Source organism: Odocoileus virginianus, chromosome 32 (assembly GCF_023699985.2).
Source record: "Odocoileus virginianus isolate 20LAN1187 ecotype Illinois chromosome 32, Ovbor_1.2, whole genome shotgun sequence".
Lineage (NCBI taxonomy): Eukaryota > Metazoa > Chordata > Mammalia > Artiodactyla > Cervidae > Odocoileus > Odocoileus virginianus.
The window spans coordinates 8,794,788-8,814,383 of NC_069705.1; the positions used below are offsets into that span (position 1 = coordinate 8,794,788).

Consider the following 19,596-nt stretch of genomic DNA (forward strand, 5'->3'; position numbering starts at 1 on the left):
CCTTATCCATTCGCCTGCTGATGGGCATCTAGGTTGCTTCCGTGTCCTGGCTATTATAAACAGTGCTGCGATGAACATTGGGGTGCATGTGTCTCTTTCAGATCTGGTTTCCTCGGTGTGTATGCCCAGAAGTGGGATTGCTGGGTCATATGGCAGTTCTATTCTGCATTTTTAAAGAGTCCCCAGGTTTGGTCCATATAGCTGGTTCCCAGATTGCACTTTGAGTAGTGAGGTTCTGCCTTGCTGGTGGCCGTAGCTGGCTGACCAGTGTGGGCACCAGGGGTTCCCAGGACTCACTTTTGACTCCGCTGTCAGAAAGGTCCCTGAAAAGGCCTCTCAGGAGACCACAAAAGAACTGTATTTGAATCAACCGCAGGGATCGTACTGCAGAGTGGGGCTGTCTGGGGAGCAGTGTGGGAGGGACTGGCATCCCCGGAAGGCTCCCTGGGGAAGAGCCTGGATTGCCTAGTTTTGGGGGGTACTTTGTGGGCCTCACAGGGTGAGCCGACGTGTTCATTTGCTGGCCCAGTGGTTCCAGAGCTGTGGTTTTAGCACCAGTAGTAACCAAGCCTCCTGAGAAGTCATTGGAAATGCAGATTTTTTGCTTCCACCTAAAAAGGACTGAATTTGAAATTCTGGTATGAGATTCAACTGTCTGTGGCTTAAGGAGTCCTCCAGGTATTTTTAATGCAAGTGAAAATTCGTGAAGCACTGCTGTGGGCATAGGCAGCCCTAAAGGACGTTAACCAGAGACATGATATAAGCGGGCTCTTATACTGTGGAATGATCATGTTGGCAGAAGAGTGAGTGAAGCGTTGGCTCTAATCTCTGCATTGGGGCTGCAGAGAAATCCCGGAAGTTATCACAAGGGGTGTGACAGTGTCACAAAGTTTTGTGTATCCTCTTCGAGTCTGAAAATCCCAGTGGCTCCAAATACTCTCTTGCACACATCCCTTCTACCTTCCTTTGAATGTACCAGATGATTTTGTGGTTAAAAAAGGCAAAATCTATTTAATGCATAATTGCATTTATAAGCGCTTGTTGCCATGTATTTCATCAATCAAATGAGAGCTGGAGGTAAAACATTTATTCATTCAATATTTAATGAAGATTTGCTCTGTGCTGGGAACTTTTCTAGGTACTGGAGGCAGAAGAGTGAGCAAAGTGATAAAATTCTCTCCCCTGATGGGGTTTACATCTTTGGTGGAGAGACAGAGATGGAATAAGTTAAATAAGTAAAATATTTCCTGTGCTGTATAGGAATGCATTTTCAATTTATTTTATTGAAATATAATTGTTTTACAGTGTTGTGATAATTTCTGCTATATAGCAAAGTTACTCAGTGAGTGTGTGTATATATATATTTATATATATGTATACATATCTGTGCTATAGAAGTATTTTATATATACAATACATACATATATGCAATTAATTTGTAATTATTATATATAAAGTATATATATATATATATACACACTTTTTCAGATTCTTTTCAACTACAGCAATTAATTTGTAATTATTATATATAATTATATAATATATAACGTATGTGTATATGTACTTTTTCAGATTCTTTTCCTCTGTAGTTTATTCTGGAATGTTGAATATGGATCTCTGCAGTACGGTAGGACCTTGCTGACCCACTGTCTATATAATACACATAATACATACATATGCACAATTAATATGTAGTTATTATATGTAATTATATAATATATAAAGTGTGTGTATAGACACCTTCTCAGATTCTTTTCCTCTGTGGTTTATTCTGGAATGCCGAATGTGGGTCTCTGTGCCGTGCGGCAGGACCTTGCTGACCCACTCTCTCTATAACATCCTGCCCCTCTAACCCCAGACCCCCGTCTGTCCATCCCCTTTGGCAGTCACAAGTCTGTTCTGTCTGTCTGTGCGTCTGTTTCTGTCTCATACATCATTTCCATCATATTTTAGGTACCACATACAAGTGACCTCACAGGATACTTGTCCTTCCCTGACTGACTTTAGTTAACATGATCATTTTGAGTTCATGTTGCTGCACATGGCATGTGCATGCAATGAAATAATTTCATTCTATTTTAGGAATGAATTTGTAAGTAGAAGAATAAAGGAAGGAAGAATGAGGAGACATGTTGAGGGGGATCAGGGAAGATTTCAAGGAAACAATGAACTTTGAGCAACATATTTCGGAAGCTGGGAAATCAAACCAGGTGGACACCTGGGCGAACACCGTCCTAGGCGCAGGGGCAGCAGACTTCAGAGGCCTGAGGGAGAAGGGCCCCGACGTGTAAGGGGCGTGGCGGGGTGCCCAGTGTGGCTGGCGTGTTGGCAGACGAGAGAACTGCAGGGGGCGGATGCCCAGGGAGAAGGTGGTAGTGATGGGAATCATATAGGGAGATGACAGAGCGATTGTAGGTGACCCTCCGATATTATGAGACCCTTGATTTAACTCTGAGATGGGAAGGTATTGACAGTTTCCGAGGAGAGGGTACATTTTAAATAAGATCATTCTGGCTGCCGTGCTGGGAGTAACTTGAACATGGGCAAGGATGGGAGCAGGAAATCCATTAAGAAGCTCTCAGAATATTTCAGCTGAAGCATCACAGCCCACCTGAGAAGGGCGGTCATGGCAGAGGGGGTGGGGAATGGCTGCTTTCAAGCTGGAGTTGACAGGGTTTGCTGAGGGATTGGGTTTGGGATACTGAGGGTGATTCAAAGCTGGGGGCTTGAGTAGCTGGAAGGATGAAGCTGGCATTTCGTGAGATGGTCATGATGCTGAGAGAAGCAGATTGAAGGGCAAAGAGCAAGGTGTTGGACGTGTAAGGCTTGACATGCCTGTGAGATGTTCAGTGGAAACGTGGAGAGGGCAGCTGGAGGTACGGAGTGCAGAGTCTAACTTTAGGGTCTGGGTTAGAGAAGTAAATATGGGGATTTTCAACATAGGTGTAAATGGTTAAAACATGAGACTGAAAAAGACTGCCAATAAATACATATGAATGGAATTTCAGTAAGGTATAAGGACCAGACTCTGAAGGTTTTCAACATTTAGAGGCCATGGAGATGAGGCAGAACTGACAGAAGCAGAATAAGGAAGGACAGTCAGAGCAGTGGGAAGGAAACCAGGGCATTAAGTCCCCCAGGCTTCAGTGCTGTGGGAACCGAGACTTCCCGATGGACAAGCTGGGTTTAGAAAAGGCAGAGGAGCCAGAGATCAAATTGCCAACATCTGTTGGGTCAAAGAAACAGCTTGAGAATTTCAGAAAAACATCTGCTTCTGCTTCATTGACTATGCTAAAGACTTTGACTATGTAGATCACAACAAACTGGAACATTCTTAAAGAGATGGGAATACCAGACTATCTTACCTGCCTCTTGAGAAACCTGTATGCAGGCTAAGAAGCAACAGTTAGAACTGGACATGGAACAGTAGACTGGTCCAAAATTAGGAAAGGAGTACGTCAAGGCTGTATATTGTCACCCTGCTTATTTAGCTTATATGCAGAGTACATAATGCGAAATGTCACACTGGATGAAACACAAGCTGGAATCAAGATTGATGGGAGAAATAGCAATAACCTCAGATATGCAGATGACACCACCCTTATAGCAGAAAGTGAAGAAGAACTAAAGAGCCTGATTAAGGTAAAAGAGGAGAGTGAGAAAGCTGGCTTAAAGCTCAACATTCAGAAAACTAAGATCATGTCATCTGGTCCCATCACTTCATGGCAAATAGATGGGAAAACAACGGAACCAGTGACAGACTTTATTTTCTTGGGCTCCAGAATCACTGTGCAGATGGTGACTGTGTGCTATGTGCTTAGTCGCTCAGTCGTGTCTGACTCTTTGGGACCCCATGGACTGTAGCCCACCAGGCTCCTCTGTCCATGGGATTCTCCAGGCAAGAAATACTGGAGAGGGTTGCCATGCCTTCCTCCAGGAAATCTTCCCAACCCAAGGATTGAACCCAGCTCTCTCACATTGCAGGTGGATTCTTTACAGTCTCAGCCACCAGGGAAGCCCAGATGGTGACTGCAGCCATGACACTAAAAGATGCTTGCTCCTTGAAAGAAAAGCAGTGACAAAACAAGACAGCATATTAAAAAGCAGAGATATTACATTGCTGACAAAGCTCTGTCTAGTCAAGGCTATGGTTTTTCCAGTGGTCATGTATGGATGTGAGAGTTGGACTATAAAGAAAGCTGAGTACTGAAGAATTGATGCTTTTGAACTGTGGTGTTGGAGAAGACTCTTGAGAGTCCCTTGGACTGCAAGGAGATCCAATCAGTCCATCCTCAAGGAGATCAGCCCTGGGTGTTCATTGGAAGGACTGATGCTGAAGCTGAAACTCCAATACTTTGGCCACCTGATGCAAAAAGACCCTGATGCTGGGAAAGATTGAAGGTGGGAGGAGAAGGGGACAACACAGGATGAGACGGTTGGATGGCATCACCGACTCGATGGATGTGAGTTTGAACAAACCCCAGGAGATGGTGAAGGACAAGGAATCCTGGCATGTGCTGCAGTTCATGAGGTTGCAAAGAGTAGGTCATGACTGAGCACCTGAAAAGCAACCTACATGTGAACAAGTCCTGTTCTAAGAGTACTTTTGTAAATCCAGTTTGTTTGTAAGTCCAAGAAAGCTAGTCTAGGTACCCAACTAACGCAATCAGCTACATCGTACTGTACTGTAATACATTTATAATATTTTCCACACGAACAATACATAAAAAACAAGCACACAAAATAAATAAAACATTTTAACCTCACTGTGTAGTCTCTGGCGGCTCAGACAGGAAAGAATCTGCTTGCAATGCTGGAGACCCCAGTTCAGTTCCTGGGTTGGGAAGATCCCCTGGAGAAGGAAATGGCAACCCACTCTCGCCTGGAGAGTCCCATGGACGGAGGAGCCTGGCGGGCTACAGTCCGTGGGTCACAGAGTCAGTCACGACTGAGTGACTAACACATACGCATAGTACTTTGACAAGCACCGTAGTGCAGGAAAGCAACCGGCACCCAGGGCTGGCATCGGGCGAACAGGCAGGAAGAGCCCTGACTGGGTGGGGGTGTGGGGTGGGAGGTGGTGGAGCCGAGGGACCCTCTGCGCAGACGGAGGCAGGGCCGCAGCGGGGCCCCTGCTGACGTCCACGGCGCGGGCTCTGGTTCCTGCTGGAACCGGATGCACGTTCGCATCTTTCAAAGTTCCCGACTCGAAGCTTCGTGTGTAGGGGGCTTACTGTACCTAAAAGCCAAAGAGGAGGGTTCTGTAGGTCGAGCGACATGAGACCAGGGCACTGTCTTTAGTGGACTTAGTAAGAGTGTCTATGATGAGATGTGAGCAGTGGCTTGGTTGAAGCGGAATTAAGGGAGAACAGGAACAGGGATTTTGGTGACAGCAAACAGACAAATGTCTCAAGGAGCTTTGCTGCAGAGGGAGGGAGAGATTAAGTGTTACCTGGAGAAGGGTGTCGGGCCAGGAAGTTTTTCTGCTTGCTTTTGTTTTTAAAGACAAGAGATACTAACCTGTAAAGAGCCACAGGACTGATGTAGGAGGGAGGGAAACTGATGATGTAGAAGAGAGGGACGAGTGATGTGTGTGCAGACCTCAGGGCAGGGATCAAGAGGAGGGTCGGCCTTAGCTCGGAATAGTGTTCATTCTTAGAAGCAGGGGTGCTGGGATGTAGGCTCAGATGAGATTATGACAGTGTATGGTATTTACCCCTTTTTGCTTCTGTTTTCTCCGTGAAGTGTGAAGCAAGGGCATTTGCTCAGAGGTGGGTTGGGGAAGAGGTACCGAAAGTTTCATGAGGAAGCAGAAAAAGATAAAATACTTGTCTAGGAGAGAAGGAGGGCGACTGTATGAACTTGAGAAAGATTGTTTCCTGGGCAGAATGAGTGGCCCACTTGCTACTGAAATGGTCCTGGGTTTAAACTGAGAGCAGTGGTTAAGGTACATTTAATTTCTCCTGCCCAGTTCAGCTGCATGAACACATCCATCAGGGTATGCAAAGATTTAAATCTAAGCACTGTTTCATCCAGTCAAGGGGATGAACTAGAAAAGGGCAGGGCAGTTGAGGATACAGGCAGGAATGTTCGAGTGATTAAGCTGAGTAAGGACAGAAAAGCGTGACCTGGGTGAAGACTTGAACCCGTGGAAGCAGCAGATTCTGGGCCTCACGGGCTGGAGGGCCGCTGGGCTTGCTGTAGTCAGGTGGACCTGTCAGGACGGACGGTGGCATTTGCAGCCCAAATGTTTGAACCTGAGATTATGGTGACCTTGCAGTTACTGAGAATGACACAGTCCGGCCTATGACCGTGGGAAGGATTGGTTAAATTGAGTGGAAGATGAGATTGTTGGAGACGGGGACGCCAAAGAGGGAACCTCCAGGGAACTGGAAATATTGGCAGTGGGTATCTTGAAATCATCCTAAGGTGCATCAAAAAATAGTACCGGGGACAGTGGTAGAGAAACAAGTGCTGAAACCATCGAGAACAGAAAAAGTGAAACGGAGAAGGTCCCTGCGCGGCCCCAGGCCATGGAGCCTTTCTGGGTCCCCTGTCCTTTGTTTCCAGGGGAAAACTTCAGCCTCCACCTTCCCCGGATTCCAAAAAGCAGATGCAGACGTTTGCTCATCAGGGAAGGGAGGGGATGCGGAAACACGGGAGGAGCAGTCAGGGGCCCCGTGTGGCCACGGGACGGTCCTGGTTCCCCTCGGGAGACCCACGTGACGGCATCTCTGAGCTCTTCTGCAGAAAGAAAGCCCCACCAAAGGGAAGGGGTTTCTGAGGAAGCCCTCTTCATTTCAGAGAGGAGGCCACAGTCTGGTAGCCTGCAGAAGGGCTGCCCTGGTGACTCAGACGGCAAAGAATCTGCCTTCAGTGTGGGGGACTTGAGCTCGATCCCTGGGCTGGGAAGATTCCCCTGGAGAAAGGCATGGCAACCCACTCCAGGACTCTTGCCTGGAGAATCCCGCGGACAGAGGAGCCTGGGGCTACAGCCCATGGGGTCCCGAAGAGTTGGACACGGCTGAGCGAGTTAGCACAGCACAGCGCAGAAGGAGAGGAACTCTTCAGGAGGAGACCATCTGAGTCCGGACTCAAGGCATCCAAGCCCAGCACACACCCTGATTCTTGTCAGCAGCTCTGCCCCTGAACCTTGCTGTGAAACTCCTCACCAGATCCCCAGGCTGGGACACGTAGTTTTGGGGGCATGAGCTGCTGTGTCCCCCTTTGCCTGGCAAAGCAAGAACATTCTTTCTTCCTTCACCCAAAACTCTGTGTCTGAGATTCAGCTTGGCACCGGCGCACAGGAGCTGCATTTCCAGCCTCAGAGGTAGGCCCTGGGGTCCGTGGCACAGCAGCAGTGGATTGACCGTGGTTGCTCCCAACGGCTGTGACACTGAATCTGGGGGTGCGGAGGGAGAGTGCCTGGGGTTGGCGGTAAGGAGAACAGGTCCCCCAGCTCCAGGCCCTGGGGGACAAGGAGATGGGAAGAGAAAACACCTTCCACATGTAAGGACCAGGGTCCCCTCGGTGCAGAGAGCGTGGAGGGAAGCGTTACACAGAGGAGGTCCTCCGGGGTGGCCCTCGCCCTGATGGGCCAGGGGCTAAACTCCTCGCTGCCAACGCAGGGGCCCTGAGTTCAGTCCCTGGTAGAGGAACTGGATCCTGCAGTGCCACAGTAAAGACCCTGAATGCCACGGCCAAGACCTGGCGCAGACACATAAGTCAGTTAAGAAAGGCATATTTAAAAATGTACTTAGAAAAAGAGCCTTTCAGGAGCACATAGAGTTGGGAGGCTGCCTTGGGCTTCCCAGGTGGCGCTGGTGGTAAAGAACCTGCCTGACAACGCAGGGGGCGTAAGAGAGAGGGCTGGGGAAGATCCCTGGAGGAGGGCACGGCCACCTCTCCAGTGTTCTTGCCTGGAGAGTCCCCGTGGACAGAGGAGCCTGGCGGGCTACAGTCCGTGGGGCCGCAGAGGGTCAGACAGGACTTAAGTGATGGAGCACGCCACCAGACTGGGGTGTGGACACGTGGGGGCCTGCAGAGCCACCAGCTTTTCTCTGGAAGGAGGCTGGCCTGCACTTTGCTAGGGGATTGCTCCTTGGGGCCTTTGGGAAGCGTTTATTCACATGTGTAGATTTGGTTTCTGGCAATAGAATTTGAAAAGACCCTGATGCTGGGAAAGATTGAAGGCGGGAGGAGAAGGGGATGACAGAGGATGAGATGGTTGGATGGCATCACCGACTCAATGGACATGAGTTAGAGCAAGCTCAGGGAATTGGTGATGGACAGGGAGGCCTGGTGTTCTGCAGTCCATGGGATTGCAAAGAGTTGGACACAACTGAGCGACTGAACTGAACTGAACAGGATACAAGCGCCATCTTTCTTTATGTAACTGGGTACTCTCCTGGCTCTCTCCTTTGGAGGCCCCAAGGTTGGTCAAGTTAGCACAGTGGGGAAGGGAAAGGACATTCTTTTTACCGTGAAAAGTGATCCTTATATGTAAGAAAGCTGCCCCCACTGGTTAATGGAAAGCCAAGTGTGTTGGTGTGTGTAGTGTCGAGACTGAAAGCCTCAAAGCCACTTAGGGGTTCCTTGCAATATTTCAGGAGACAAATAGAGATTGGATTAATTCATTGGCAGTAGAGGCTGAGAGAATATGATGCATTCAAGAAACAAATTAATCCTGATTGAGTAAAGAAAGCTCTGTTTGCTCAGAGTAGATAAAGGCAGCTAACAGATTTTATGTATTTAGACAAAAGTAAAATCCATGTTTTCAAGAGCTTATATATTTGCAAACCTGAATAATCTTCATATGCCATCTTCTCATTTCCTTCTGCATGAAATCTTCACGTCGGATTCCAATGTGCATAGTAATTTCTCCAAATCAAAGTTTTATTTAATAGGATTTTGCAAGTGTGTCCAAATTATTGAGAAATCTTTCCCTTTAATCTGTACTTTTCTATTATTTAAAGTAACATTATTTCCTGCTGGTTGAAGCAGAGCAAACAGGAAGAAGTGACAGACTGTAGACACTGTTGGTTGAAATATGGTGAGTGAGTCGCTCAGTCGTGTCCGACTCTCTGCGACCCCATGGACTATAGCCCGCCAGGCTCCTCCGCCCATGGGATTCTCCAGGCAAGAATACTGCAGTGGGCTGCCATTTCCTTCTCCAGGGGAGAGGAATTTTCCGTGTAAAGAAGTAAGAAGAGATGGTGAACTCAGCTGGCCACAGGGCTGTGCTGGAGGGTGGGTGAGGCTCTCTCTGGAGGACCCCCGGCCTGGAGGGGCAGGGATCCTGCTCCTTACCTTAACATGGACACCCCGTCCCTACAGTGTCGCCTTGGAAGCAAGCGTGGCCAAGGGCGAGAGGGAAGGACTACAGAGATTCATAGTGATTTGCAAGAGGAAGAATATCTTAGGGTGGAACTGCATAGTGAACACAGGTGCAAAGATGTGAAAAGACGTAGCAAGTTCAGGGGGAGGTACTGGCCATTGTCACGGACAGGCGTGGCCATGTGGAAGGTTGGGACAGGCTGGGAATGGCGATGGGACCTTTAAAAGAGGCCTCAAGTGCTCCATCAATTAAAGGTTTGTGTATCATTTTCCTGATAGGGGATTGCAGAAGGCTTTTAACTACCAAAATGACATTCCTGTATGTCACTGTGGGTTTTTAAGATGGTTGTTATTTGGTCAGTAATTCTATATTTTTTCATGCCCAGTGATATGGGAAAGGTGAAAAAATGTTTTTTCCTAATGGAATTTCAGTCCCCTGGCTATTGTCCTCCTCCCTGCTCAGAATTTTCTCTCCCAGCTCTTAGAGATCACTGTTTACTTTCCTTTTAAGTTCTTTGAAAATGCATATGTCCTTAAAGCTACATATGAATGCCCAGATTACTTGGATGTGCTGAAAAATCTGAAAAGACAGAACAACTGAGTTTTTTAGGGAAGATTTCTGTTCCTTTTCTCCCTATGACAGTTACAGACGGAATAGCACTGGTGTAGGGACTCTGGGGTGTCAAAACTGGCTAACTGATAATAGAATTCTCCTATAATTACTCTTGTTAAAAAAAAAAAAAAGTGTTGAAATGAGTTAAAGGTGAAGTCTTTCCAAATATCCTAACCGTTTCTCCTATCTTTCCAAGCTTATTAATAGAACATAAGAAATTCTGGGTTCATTACAGAAGGAGAGAATTATATATTTGATTTCTAGAAAATCTGGAGGGAAGGGGAAATCAGATCAGGAGTGTTCATTTTCCCGAGGACAGAGGTCACATAGCTATGGTAGAGGAAGGCATAAGGAAAAATTAGAGAGGCTTTCAATTAGCAAAACGATTTGAGTATTTTAGTTCATGAGAAATGAGTGAGGGTTATTAATGGAAGAATTTCTTAACATTAGACTGTGGAAGAATGAATCAGCCTCGCTTCTGGAGCAGTGAGCCCTCCCGGCCACCCTCCCCCCATGAAGTCTCTCCTTGGAGCCCATAGAGGAGATGGTTGGACGTGATGGTTTGGGGACTTTCAGTGTCACTGCTCACACTGCGATCTGTGGAATTAGCTGTTCCCTTCCTGGCTTGAGCTATCATTTAGCAAGTCCTGCCACAAACACGCCTGTGCTTAGTCGCTCAGTCGTGTCCGGCTCTTTGCGATCCCATGGGCTATAGCCCCCCAGCCTCCTCTGTCCACCGGGTTCTCCAGGCAAGAGTACTGGAGTGAGTTGCCATTTCCTTCTTCAGGGGATCTTCCCAACCCAGGGATTGAACCCAGGTCTCCTGCACTGCAGGCGGATTCTTTACCATCTGAGGCACCAGGGAATGAGGATCAAACTGGGAAAACATGTGGGTTGTTTAAAGCCAGCTCAGAAACGCAGTGCAGATTGGGCCCTCCTCACCTATTTGCGCTGTGGGGCTGGAGATCCAGTCGTCAGAGGATGGAGGCGTAGGACGGAGAGTCAGGAGACAAGTGTCAGCGCATCTCCGGGGAACTCAGACTAGGCCTTGCTGTTGGGCTGCACCCTGCAGGCAGGCAAACCTTGGATTGACAGGCCTTCTTGTTGTTCAGTGTCTCAGTTGTGTCTGACTCTTGGCGACCCCATGGACTGCAGCACGCCAGGCTTCCCTGTCCTTCACCATCTCCTGAAGTTTGCTCAAACTCACGTCCATTGAGTCGGTGATGCCATCCAACCATCTCATCCTCTGTCTTCCCCTTCTCCTCCTGCCTTCAGTCCTTCCTATCAGGATCTTATCTAGTGAGTCAAAGTATCAGAGCTTCAGCTTCAGCATGAGCCTTCCAATGAATATTCAGGACTGATTTCCTTTAGGATGGGCTGGTTGGATCTCCTTGCAGTCCAAGGGACTCTCGGGAGTCTTCTCCAAACCACAGTTCAAAAGTGTCAATTCTTCAGTGCTCAGCCTTCTTTATGGTCCAACCTTCATGTCCCTTCAGTCCTGGATATTCATGGGAAGCACTGATGCTGAAGCTGAAGCTCCAATACTTTGGCCACCTGATGCGACGAGCTGACTCATTTGAAAAGACCCTGATGCTGGGAAAGATTGTAGGTGGGAGGAGAAGGGGACGACAGAGGATGAGATCGTTGGATGGCATCACCGACTCAATGAACGTGAGTTTGAGTAAACTGATGTTTGAGTTGGTGATGGAAGCCTGGCATGCTGCAGTCCATGGGGTCACCAAGAGTCGGTCACAACTGAGTGACTGAACTGAACTGAACTCACATCCATACATGACTACTGGAAAAACCATAGCTTTGATTAGATGGATCTTTGTCAACAAAGTGGTATCTCTGATTTTTAATACGTTGTTTTTCATAGCTATTCTTCCAAAGAGCAAGCGTCTTTTAATTTCATACCTGCAGTCCATGTCCGCATTCATTGTTGCTACTAGCAGTCAAAATTAACCCAAAGTGCCTTGTTATTTTTGTCCCCTTTTTTCCTTATAATCACTAACAATTCTAAGGGTGATTCTCAGGATCTTTGGCCTAATAATCGAAGTGGTCATAGAGTTTGGGTGCTGAGGGGAAGTCCAGCTGCTCTTTGGACAGATGTGGAAACTGAATCACAGAAGGGTTGTTACTTTCCAAGGTTCCACATGCATTTTGCACCAGAGCCAACACTGAAACCCAGCTGTCTGTTCCCAGCCCAAAGCTCCTCTGCGTCACCATGGAATCAGTGACTTCAGGTCATTTAAGCGCACACACATATAATTCTACTCACTCATTTCTCATCTTTTAACATTTTAAAGAGCTGATCTGTCATCTTCAACAATTTGTGCTTATTCCAGTCTCTGGGGGCTGATTAGGGAGCAGGTATTACTAATGGGAAACGTTAACCAAGCCACAGTCAAAGAGACAGGGCATTCTCAGATGATCTCACCTTCAGAGGAAATTTATAGCTGTTCTCAGCTCAGCCTGCCCTTGCCAAATGCCTCTTGCCCAGGGGAGTCCATTGCAGGTTTTGCCCGTATTAGCATGCACTTCCCTAGTCTGAAGTTTTTCTTTTTTTTACCCCTCCTCCTTGGAGCATTTAGGGAATTCAGTGTTTTCTGTGTGTATGATTTTAACAAAGAGACACTAGCAGTGGCGTTAGGGTGGTCTCGTGGTGGTGGTGGAGTCTTAAAGCAGATCTGCACTGACAGTGGTTTCATGCTTTTTAGACTTCTTGTAACGGTCCTAACAATAGAATGGCACTTACTGCACCGTGAGATATAAATGAAAGCTTAACTTCCTTCTACACCAGAGGACTTCGAACAGTCCCACACCTGTGCACAGTTTATAATAAATCACACATTTGGAATCTCGTTTCATGTTGAATATTGTAAGCAGCTTTAATAAAGATGATGTGACTTCTAAGCCACACAATGAGGCCAATCTAAATAGGAGTTATTAAAAAGAATCATAACTATTTAACCAAGCATCTCTCTCCCCAGAGAGTGGGAGCCAGGTCATCAGCTGCTCTGTTTTTCTTTAATAACTAATACTCCTGGCAAGTGAAGCCCACTGAGTTTGAATCACATTTGTGTTCTATTATAGGAAAGCTACTGAAAGCCTTTGAACTTAAACTTTAAAAACTTCTAAAATTATCTCTGGATATGTCTATGCATATTGAGGAACATAGGCTGAGGCAGCCACTTGAAAGAGGTGAGGAAAAAATGAACCCTCAGCTCTCTAAACCTGATTTTGTCCCTGGTATTAGAATCTTTATTAATATCTACCTATTATCTGTCTATAACTTCTCTGTTTATCACCTATCTAAATGCTCCCCTAGGACTGGAATTTTGGAACTGTGGCTCTGTTACCCTAGCAACTGCCTCGTGGTAGGTGCAGAGCAATAGGGTTTTGGGTGTTGGTCATACTATGATTAACTATCTGACATCTGAAAAGCTTAGAAACTGGAATAAACCCTACTGGTTCACGATCACTTTTTAAGTAACTATTTATTTTTCTGTGTATTCACTTGTCTTTGGTCTGTGCTGGGTCTTCACTGCTGCACACTTTCCTCAGTTGCAGGCGCAAGGGGGAGCGGCGGGGGGAGGCTGCTCCCCATCGCGGGGGCTGCTCTCCTTCGTGCTGCCTGCCCGGGACACTCCGGTTACCGAGTGCCGGCTCTAGGGCACCGGCTCAGTAGCTGTGATGCGCGGGCTTTGTTGCCCTGCCGCATGTGGAGTCTTCCTGGACCAGGGATCAAACCCACACCCCCTGCGTTGGCAGGCTGGTTCTCAGCCACTGGACCACCAGGGACTTCCTCATGATCACTTCTGATGGTACGATTACAAAGCTAACACAGACATCAATTGGAAACCATGTGCCTCAGAACCCAATTCCTGACTACTCAAGGTGCCAACAATAACTTAGAAAAGAGTCGTTGGATTTTCTTTTTAGTATCTTCAAATCATAAACATGTTGTGACTCATGCAAAGTCAGTCCCTGGCCTCCCTGTAATTTCTACAAGAAAATGCCCCTTTTTGTGGGGATATGTGGTCTTTCACTGCCTCCGGGGTGAGAAGTTATGCATGATCTATCAAAAGTTGGGTGTTTTTAAAGGGATGGGTTGTATGGGGTGTGAATTCTATACATCAATCAAACCGTTATGCAAAAGAAGAGAGAAAAGCTGATCGCATGACAAGGAGCTCTGTGTTAAATACAAGTGTGCTTGTGCAAGACTGTAAGGTCTTGCAGACCCCGTTCTGTTTTTGTCCTGGGGGGAAGCGAGGAGATGTTTCAACACCGCTAGTTCTGTCCCCACTGAGGAACTGTTTTAAGGAGGACTAGTCACGTGGAAGTTAGACCCTTGCAGGCGCGCAGCAGCGCCTCCGTGGTTCCGCGCCTGCGCGATGGCACCTTTCGGTTTCCCACCTGCCTCCGACCTCATGGAGCCCATCTGGGCACAGGTCCCAGGCTGGGGCTTTGGCACCCTGGGGCTGGGGGTGCTGGTGGGGGGCAGAAATGAACAATGAGGTCCTGCGGGGAGGGAAGCACCCGGCAGTTGGAGAAGCGGAATCCCCAGGGATGGAGGAGGGGGAGGAACAGAGGGTCTGGACCGCGGTGGGGGTGATGGGGTGGCACACAGTGCGGGTGGATCCCAGAGCGGGGCCTGGTGGGTTCCCTTCCAGCTCTGCCCTTACAAGCCCTCGGGCAAGTGTGAGGCTCTACTCGAGTTTCCTCAACTGCACTCAAGCCATGCAAAGACGAGACTGGCAGAGCGACATCTGACTCTTGTGGTCTGTGCCCCCCCCCGAGGAAAGAGATCCCGGGACAAACAGTTTGAAGGTCATGGGACCCTGGAGATCCCTGAGTTTATAGCACGGAAGATTCAGTTTTGATTGTTTTAAATTAAGTTCTAATTAGTGGCATTTTGCTTCATACTCTTTGTGTCTTCTAAGGGAAAACTTGAACAAATACAGATATAGGAACATTTGTTGCTGTTTCTTAATCTACCTTAAGAAGTTGCTTTGGATGTCTTTAAAGGAGTTCCCAAGTTTGGGTAACCAGGTTCCATTCCAGGATTGGGAAGGTCCCCTGGAGGAGGGGATGGCAACCCACTCCAGGATTCTTGCCTGGAGAATCCCTTGGGCAGAGGGGCCTGGCAGGCTATAGCCCATGGGATCACAAAGTGTCAGACACACCTGAGCAACTGACACTTTCGCTTTCAAGCCTGGGTACTGGTGTTTGTTAAATTTTGTCCTTTGTTACGGAGATATTCCACAGGGCAGGGGTGGGGCAGACTTCTATACGGTGTGTGCACGAAGTAGGGCTCTTAACCCAGATTCCAGGGTTGAGAGGTGGTTTTTAGCAAGAAATTGCACCTGAGTACAATCTTGTAGAACAGAGAGGAACTCTGATGGGTGACTGAAGAGGCAAACCAACAGAAGCTGAATTTAAAAGCAGTGCCACTCCACCGCAAAACTAAGAAGAGTTTGATCCCAGGGAACTTACGTGGGGTCCAAAGGCCTGGGAAACGCTGATTCCCAAATACAGACCTTTTGTCTTTTACAGGTGAGTTCTGTTTCTCTCAGCACTGCACAGTTTCCTTCTGGCGTCTGTGTCTGGCTACGGAGCTGAGCGGGGCGAGCCGCAGGAGTGGTGGTGTGAGCCCAGGTGACGGGTGGTGCGGGCGCCGGGCACAGAGTCTGCAGGGAGCTGGGCACATGTGCCGAGCCAACGGCACCCCTTTGCAGCGCAGGGGTGTGTGCTTTGGCGAAGGGAGCATGAGAGCCGGCCGTGAAGGGAGAGCGGGGAATTACTGTGCAAGCAGCTCAGGTTAAACCGAAAGATCAGAAAGGGGAGGGGTCACGGGTAACGGATTTAGTCAGCTCATCAGCCTGGAGATCAGCCTCTTGGACCACAGGAGGAAAGCACCATCTTCAGCGGCATCTCTGAGCCGGAGGGTGGAGGTCTTGGATTTTTTCCATGAGAGGAGGCACAGCATAAGTTACTTTTATGAGGTTGCAATGACTGCTTTCTCATTTAAATAGTTTATTTTACACATACTTTGTTATTGACAGTCAGGGATTCAGTAAGAAGCAGATGGCACACTCAAACTGTGTCACTGAGAAATAATTTAGTAAAAGGACTACTTACAAAGGTTGGGTAGGACCTCAGGAAACCAACAGAACTGCAGAGTCTAGGACAAGAAGAAAGGACATCTTTGAACTGTGTCCAGGGTGGTGCCTCAGAGGAGGTTTTGTTGGCAGAGGTACCCATCAGGGAATAACACCTGTAAGTTTGAACTTATTCTGCATTCAGATCACTTGTGACTTGCCGGAGCTATCAGACACTATATGGCAAATGAGCCCTGGATATAGTCCACATAGGTTAGCATCTCAGGGCATAGCAAAGTCTGAAAAATACTAAAGAGGATGTGTGAGGGGCAGAGAGCAAATGTTCAGATCAGTTATTGAATTTTTTCCCTTTAAATCTGAAGGACATCCTTTTCAACAGAAGGCATTGCAGGCAGTTGCCAATGGCGGTGAGTGAGAACAGGTTTGAATTTCTCCCTGTGCATTTCAGTAATGAAGTTAGCATGGGTATGTCATTTCAGGATTCCAGTGTGATTTCTCTTGCGTCATCTAATTTAAATAACTTTCTAAAGCTTCACATTATTTTTCTACGGAAGAGTCAAAATTCTTATTCATCTCTTTCCTCCATTTTAATGCTAGTACCTGAGGCTCAGAAACGCCAAGTAGGGGATGCAAATTGATACAGTCACTATGAAAAACAGTGAAATCCTTCAAATGAAGCTCAGAAAGGCCAAATGGGGAATGCCACTATGGAGAACACCAAGGTGATTCCTTAAAAAACTGGAGGAAGAAAACTACCATGTGACCCAGCAATCCTGCCATTGGGCGTATACCCTGAGAAAACCATAATTGAAAAAGATACACGCACCCCAGTGTCACGGCAGCACTATTTACAATAACTCAGACATGGACACAACCTAGATGTCCACAGACAGGTGAATGGATAAAGAAGATATGGTATGTAGATTCCATGGAATATTACTCAGCTATAAGAAGGAATGCATTTGAGTCAGTTCAAATGAGGTGGATGAACCTAGAGGCTATTATACAGAGTGAAGTAAGTCAGAAGGAAAGACAAATATCATACATTAATGCATATATGTGGAATCTAGACAGATGGGCCTGGTGAACCTACTTGCAGGGTCAGCAGTGGAGATACAGCGAACAGGCTTGTGGACACCCTGGGGGCAGGAGAGGGTGGGATGATTCCAGAGAGTAGCATTGACACATACACATGACCTCTGTAAAGGAGACAGCCAGAGGGAATTTGCTGTATGATGCAGGGAGCTCCAAGCTGTTGCTCTGTGACATCCTAGAGGGGTGGAGAGGGAGGGGGGAGGGAGGTGCACGAGGGAGGGGACACTTGTGTGCTGATGGCCGATTCATGTTGATGTATGGCAGAAATCATCACAATATTGTAAAATAATTATCCTCCAATCAAAAATAAAATTAAATTAAAAAGAAAGGCCACGTGAGTTACTGAAGGTCAAAAGGTCACAAAGTTGTCAGAGCCAGAGTGCGCTCAGGCCTTCTGTCAGTCCAGTTGCCTTTCTATAATCCCTAGAGTTAATCCTGGCTGTTCCTTCTTGGAAGAAGATTACTCAAAACTAATTTTTAAAATCAGTCCTATGGTGGGAGTCCCCTGGTGGTCCAGTGATTAAGAAGCTGAGCTTCTGTTACAGGGGGCGCTGGTTTGATCCCTGGTTGGGGAGCTCAGATTCCATATGCTGCATGGCCAACAAAAAAAGATAATCATGTAGTATAAATGCAGAGCTGTAAATATCAGTCCAGGTTCCCAGAGCCCAAATAATCATTAGAGCTGAACTTTGCTCCTCCTCTAGGCGCCGCCTCTTCTTGTTGCTTGGCGTAGATCATCCCACTTCTCTCTGACTCTCCCTCAGCGTGGATGCTTCTTCCCCGGAACACACTCGGCCCCCTCCTTCACTTCCTTGCAGTCCTGCCCCAAGGGTACACTATTTAGAGAGGTTGCCGTGACTGCTTTATGCATCCTCAGCCCCAGGCCTGGCCCATGTCCCCCTTTAGCCCGGAAGACACAGAAGGATAACTTGAGCTACAGATGCAAGTCACGTAGGTGATTTAAAACTTTCTGGTAGTCACATTTTAAAAAAGCAAAAAGATATACGTATAATTCTTTTAATTTCCTATATCTCAGATATTATCATTACAACATGCAGTCAATGTAAAAGATTCATGAGTTATTTTGTATTCCCCTTTCATATTCAGCATTCAAAACCTGGTGCTTAAATTTAGGGTACATCTGGTAAATACATTGAATTGACACTTAGACCACATTTCAAATTGGACCAGCCACATTTTAAGAGCTCAGTAAGCACATGGGATTAGCATATTATATGTCCATTTATTAACTTACTGTCTTTCTTTCTGTGATTATAGTATGTATATATACAACACGGTGTGCGCTTAGCTGCTGAGTCATGTCCGACTCTTTGTGACCCCCTGGACTGTAGCCTACCAGGCTCCTCTGTCCATGGGATTCTGAAGAATACTGGAGTGGGTTGCCACGCCCTTTTCCAGGGGATCTTCCTGACCCAGGGGATGAGCCGTGTCTCCTGCATCTCCTGCAATGGCAGGTGGATTCTTTACCACTGAGCCACTGGGAAGACATATATAAGGCATATATGTGCGTGTGTGTGTGTGTGTGTGTATAATATATATAACACTTTAAGGGCATGAACATATGCAGAGTGGTGCCTCTCCCCAGTGAGCACTCCGAGTTTTCTTGGATGGATAGCAGTCTGAGGCAGCAGGTTCAGCTTTGACCCCCCCCATTTGCAAGAAGAGAAGGAGGAGCCAGCAACTCAGGAGATGTCCTCTCCTGGAACCACATGGCTAGTGAGTGGGTTTCCACCCAGGCGGGCAGCTTTTTGAGAGCACAAGCTTACTGTCAGCTTTTCTTCTGAACTGAAAACATACACATATTCATGAGAATGATATACTCTCACTTGCTAATGCTTTCCTGATAATTTTACTTAGGACATTATAACCAGATCATAATAAAAACAGAGAATTAAGAAGAATATTATCAAGACACAGCTGCATAATAAAATGATAACGTCTGGTCCTTTAGAGATATCTAGAGAGGACTGGTTCCCTTCCGGTTCAGGTAATTCACACTCTGCTGATTTCCGGGGAGACTGACTAAAGAATAGATTTTTTCACACAATAAAGCATTGTTTGGCAGAAGCTAGGTTCCCATGATTTTGTGGAACAGTTCTCTGGAAATGCATTGCAATGAGCTTGATAGAAAACCGGTTGTTTCTAGAGCTGTAGTTTGATGGATGTGGGCAGGTCATGTGGACATACATTTATGCTGATTAGATCAGAAAGCCTACTATTCATTGATACAGTGGTTTCAGAGGGAAATGTTTAAATGCTCTGAATGGTGGCTGGATTTACCGTCTCAGTTTCATGACCATGGACCTGACCATAGGTAATGGCTAAGTGTTGTCACAACACAATGATACAACAGCCATCAGTATGGGTTATGTTTCCTGTGCAACATATGTGACGGGACCAGGGATA

General features: G+C 47.0%; 1 protein-coding gene across 5 annotated transcripts in view; it reads left to right on the forward strand.

The window, feature by feature from the left end:
* The window catches only part of ZNF385D (zinc finger protein 385D), a 931,599-nt gene that overhangs the window by 620,333 nt on the left and 291,670 nt on the right, over window positions 1–19,596 (forward strand). The window lies entirely within an intron of this gene.